Here is a 6000-nt window from a genome sequence, read left to right on the forward strand (position 1 = left end):
GAGTGTTGACCCCCCCTTATAAATAAATGGACTGAAGTTTCCCCACATTCTTTACTGTTTGTAGTATGACAGTGCACTTTAACAGTATGTTATTACCGTTAACGTCTTTGATTCTTAATATTTAAGGACTAAATTTAAGTTTAATCGGACTCATAAAATTTTCATAGTTTTTGAAAGGTATACTATTAGTGTACATTTAAATGTATTCTATAAGTGTTCATTTGTTTATCAAAGTTAGCATGACAGGGGGCGCTGTTAGCCTAGTGGATTGTGTGAGCGCCTCATGGACAGAGGCTGTAGTCCTGGTCGTAGTGGTCGCTGGGTCAACTCCCAACCTCGACCATTTGTTACATGTCATCCCCCACCCTCCACTCCCCACATTACCAGTCTATCTTCAGCCGTCTTATCTAATAAAAGGAAAAAATAGCCTATGCCATAGCCTAGGCCATAGTTCCACATCGTCCTTTTTTGGTGCATAAGAACTTAGCCTGACGTGGACTCAAAAGGCTATGTTCACACTGCAGGCAAAAGTGGCCCAAATTCGATTTTTTGGGGGGTTAAGTGACCAGGTCAGATATTTTAGAGGCAGTGTGAACACTCAAATCTGGCCCAAATCTGACCACTTCCATATGTGGTCCTGAATCAGATACAGATCAGATTTTTCTCAATGCGACCTCAGTGTGAAAGGCCAAAGCGGATTTGATGCGCATTTGATACTTTCACGTCACTTAACAGCGACACACGTCACAATTCTGTGCAGCGGTAGCCTTGCAAAAATGGAGGATAGCAACACCTTCGTTATTTATAAAGCACTAAATCAAAACAAATGTTATCTCAAGATGCTTTTACAAACAGAGCAGGTTTGCACTCTATGTCAAATTATGAAAAGAGACCCAACACAGACACAGGATATGATCCAGTCCCATCTTACAGACAGGACTCTGTCTGATCTCATCTTAATCCACCATGAGCAGAGCACCAGACTCATGTTAGACAAACTTCCTTTAACAGGCAGAAACCTCCAGCAGAACCAGACTCATGTTAGACAAACTTCCTTTAACAGGCAGGACCAGACTCATGTTAGACAAACTTCCTTTAACAGGCAGGACCAGACTCATGTTAGACAAACTTCCTTTAACAGGCAGGACCAGACTCATGTTAGACAAACTTCCTTTAACAGGCAGGACCAGACTCATGTTAGACAAACTTCCTTTAACAGGCAGGACCAGACTCCTGTTATACAAACTTCCTTAAACAGGCAGGACCAGACTCCTGTTATACAAACTTCCTTTAACAGGCAGGACCAGACTCCTGTTATACAAACTTCCTTAAACAGGCAGGACCAGACTGATATTAGACAAACTTCCTTTAACAAGCAGGACCAGACTCCTGTTATACAAACTTCCTTAAACAGGCAGGACCAGACTCATGTTAGACAAACTTCCTTTAACAGGCAGGACCAGACTCCTGTTATACAAACTTCCTTTAACAGGCAGAAACCTCCAGCAGGACCAGACTCATGTTAGACAAACTTCCTTAAACAGACAGGACCAGACTCATGTTAGACAAACTTCCTTAAACAGGCAGGACCAGACTCCTGTTATACAAACTTCCTTAAACAGGCAGGACCAGACTGATATTAGACAAAGCGCCTTTAACAGGCAGAAACCTCCAGCAGCAACAGACTCATGTTAGACAAACGTCCTTAAACAGGCAGGACCAGACTCATGTGAGACAAACTTCCTTAAACAGGCAGAAACCTCCAGCAGGACCAGACTAATGTTAGACAAACTTCCTTTAACAGGCAGAAACCTCCAGCAGGACCAGACTCATGTGAGACAAACTTCCTTAAACAGGCAGGACCAGACTCATGTGAGACAAACTTCCTTTAACAGGCAGTACCAGACTCATGTTAGACAAACTTCCTTAAACAGGCAGGACCAGACTCATGTTAGACAAACTTCCTTTAACAGGCAGAAACCTCCAGCAGGACCAGACTCATGTTAGACAAACTTCCTTTAACAGGCAGAAACCTCCAGCAGGACTAGACTCATGTTAGACACACATCTGCCTCGAGCGAACATGTTCCATTTTTAAAAAAACCCTCCCAGGATCAGCACAACTTGAAGCACAAAGAGGTTCAGAAAGCAGTATGGAGTCAGGACTTCTACTTATAGAAATGTACGCTGCAGAATGTTGCGCCGCTAATAGAATTAAGGATCTTGTCACCCCGCTGACCTCCACTGCTCTGTAATACCTCCGAGACAACGCTAATACCCTCCTATCTCCTCCATCTATTGCATGAATACACTTAACACTCCTTCTGATACACCAAAAGCTGCAAAGCCACCCTAATAGATAGAGAGAACAATGAATGCATAGCAGGTTATTGATAAAAGGCTTGCCATGAATTAAATATTAATCCCGCTCACTAAGAAGGGAATTACTGTTGCACGTGTGTCAGTTAAGCAGCTCACACCGACAAAGAGGGGAAGGAGCGAGCTGCTGGAAAGAGAGATGTGAGTGATGCAGGAAAAGCAGGTGCAGCCTCGTAAATTGTTTTGCCCTTTGCAAGATTGGGGGGGGGCGTTAGCAGCATTAAGGATTCATGTACGGAGGTAATATACGAGTTCACGGCTGCATATTCAGAAAGCTGTGCATTCGAGCAAAGAGGACTTGGAGTAATTTGCCTGGCCTCTGTTAGATCCCTACGTTTAGAGGCTGTAATGGCTCTTAAGAACATCCATCACTTACACACACACACACCTGCAAGCAGGCGCACCTACAGTCATCCGCCCACACACACACACACACACACACACACAACAGACTCAGGATGTTGTTACTTGGCAACATCATTTCAAGGTAAATAGGTGCTGTAAAAAAAAAAAAAGGCGTTATGTAAAGAGTCAGTGGGTGTCTCTGTTAGATGCCACAGCTTTTCAAAAGAGGCAGACTCATTCTTATGCACAGGATGCGTCGCTGATGACTGGAGGTGAGGGTTTGTTAGGCGCCGATTTGATTGCGAGGCACAGGAGGAAACATCAGACCTCAAGCTGAGGTTTCACTGCTGATGTGTAGTGTAGCGACAGAGTTTGGGGGGGGAGCATTTGAGGAAAGTGTCAAGATAAATCTGACAATTCATTCAGTCACAGAGGTTGTGTTTTTACCAAAAAAAGGTTAAAACAATGTTGAATAGAGTGGTAATGCAATCTGTATCTTTTAAAGCATCAATTTGGTGACTTTTTGACTTGGCAACAGTGGGTGAGGCTCATGGAGATTGTAGTTTTTGGACTGCTTTTCAATAGGACACAACAAAAACAAGATTTCAAAGACATAAAAGACAAGATACATACGACTAAGGTCTGCAGCTTTTAATGCATCAATTTGGTGACTTTTTGACTTGGCAACAGTGGGCGAGGCTCATAGCTACTGTAGTTTTTAGACTGCTTTTCCAAAAGACACAACGAAAACAGGATTTTAAAGACCATTAAAGGCAAGATACATACAAACTGAAGTTTGTAAGCGTCACTTTAATGACTTTTGGACTTGGCAACAGTGGGTGAGGCTCATAGAAATTGCAGTTGTTGGAATGCTTTTCCAAAAGACACAACAAAAACAGGATTTCAAAGACATTAAAGGCAAGATACATCAAACTGATGTCAATTTAGTGACTTTTTTACTTGGCAACAGTGGGCGAGGCTCATAGAAATTGTAGTTTTTAGACTGTTTTTATTAAAGATTGAAGGAAAACAGGATTTCAAAGACATAAAAGACAACATAGATAAAACTGAGGTCAATACAGTGTCTGTTTTACTTGGCAACAGTGGGTGAGGGTCATAGAAATTGTAGTTTTTAGACTGCTTTTCCAAAAGACACAACAAAAACAGCTGTAGTGGCTTTCTTTCGCCAAACGAAACAAAACACCTATAAGCCACTGAGGGGCTGCTTTACCGGGACTTGGTTGATGTGTCCTCCTCATCAGGATGAATGAATGTAGTCCAATCATCTTGCATTGACATCAATAAGGGTTTATTTCACATTGACATAAGGGAGAATGGGGTTGGTTGTCACACGGGTTGGTTGGCACACTGGTTATATCTCGCCACCAGAGGGTACTGTCTCTCAAATTGGGGTATGGACATTTCCAGAATTAGGATCAGAGCTCACCTACATAGTCTTCTCTGGAGTAAGACAGCTGAACTTGAGGTGAGAGGACTTTTTGTGTTTTTCATGTCAAATTGTAAATATTGGAAACCAACAACATAGTGTGTGACAACCAACCCCATAGTGTGCGACAACTAACCCCATAGTGTGTGAATACCAACCCCATAGTGTGCGACAACTAACCCCATAGTGTGTGACAACCAACCCCATAGTGTGTGACAACCAACCCCATAGTGTGCGACAACCAACCCCATAGTGTGACAACCAACCCCATAGTGTGCAACAACCAACCCCATAGTGTGCAACAACCAACCCCATAGTGTGTGACAACTAACCCCATAGTGTGTGACAACCAACCCCATAGTGTGTGACAACCAACCCCATAGTGTGTGACAACCAACCCCATAGTGTTTGACAACCAACCCCATAGTGTGCAACAACCAACCCCATAGTGTGTGACAACCAACCCCATAGTGTGTGACAACCAACCCCATAGTGTGCGACAACTAACCCCATAGTGTGCGACAACCAACCCCATAGTGTGTGAAAACCAACCCCATAGTGTGTGACAACCAACCCCATAGTGTGTGACAACCAACCCCATAGTGTGTGACAACCAACCCCATAGTGTGTGACAACCAACCCCATAGAGTGTGAAAACCAACCCCATAGTGTGACAACCAACCCCATAGAGTGTGACAACCAACCCCATAGTGTGTGACAACTAACCCCATAGTGTGTGACAACCAACCCCATAGTGTGACAACCAACCCCATAGTGTGTGACAACCAACCCCATAGTGTGCGACAACCAACCCCATAGTGTGACAACCAACCCCATAGTGTGTGACAACCAACCCCATAGTGTGCGACAACCAACCCCATAGTGTGTGACAACCAACCCCATAGTGTGTGACAACCAACCCCATAGTGTGTGCCAACCACATAGTGTGTGCCAACCAACCCCATAGTGTGTGACAACCAACCCCATAGTGTGTGACAATCAACCCCATAGTGTGTGACAACCAACCCCATAGTGTGTGACAACCAACCCCACAGTGTGTGACAACCAACCCCATGGTGTGCGACAACCAACCCCATAGTGTGTGACAACCAACCCCACAGTGTGTGACAACCAACCCCATAGTGTGTGACAACAAACCCCATAGTGTGACAACCAACCCCATAGTGTGACAACCAACCCCATAATGTGTGACAACCAACCCCATAGTGTGCGACAACCAACCCCATAGTGTGCGACAACCAACCCCATAGTGTGTGACAACCAACCCCATAGTGTGCGACAACCAACCCCATAGTGTGTGACAACCAACCCCATAGTGTGAGACAACCAACCCCATAGTGTGTGACAACCAACCCCATAGTGTGTGACAACCAACCCCATAGTGTGTGACAACCAACCCCATAGAGTGTGAAAACCAACCCCATAGTGTGACAACCAACCCCATAGAGTGTGACAACCAACCCCATAGTGTGTGACAACTAACCCCATAGTGTGTGACAACCAACCCCATAGTGTGACAACCAACCCCATAGTGTGTGACAACCAACCCCATAGTGTGCGACAACCAACCCCATAGTGTGACAACCAACCCCATAGTGTGTGACAACCAACCCCATAGTGTGCGACAACCAACCCCATAGTGTGTGACAACCAACCCCATAGTGTGTGACAACCAACCCCATAGTGTGTGCCAACCACATAGTGTGTGCCAACCAACCCCATAGTGTGTGACAACCAACCCCATAGTGTGTGACAATCAACCCCATAGTGTGTGACAACCAACCCCATAGTGTGTGACAACCAACCCCA

This window comes from Notolabrus celidotus, chromosome 24 (assembly GCF_009762535.1).
Source record: "Notolabrus celidotus isolate fNotCel1 chromosome 24, fNotCel1.pri, whole genome shotgun sequence".
Lineage (NCBI taxonomy): Eukaryota > Metazoa > Chordata > Actinopteri > Labriformes > Labridae > Notolabrus > Notolabrus celidotus.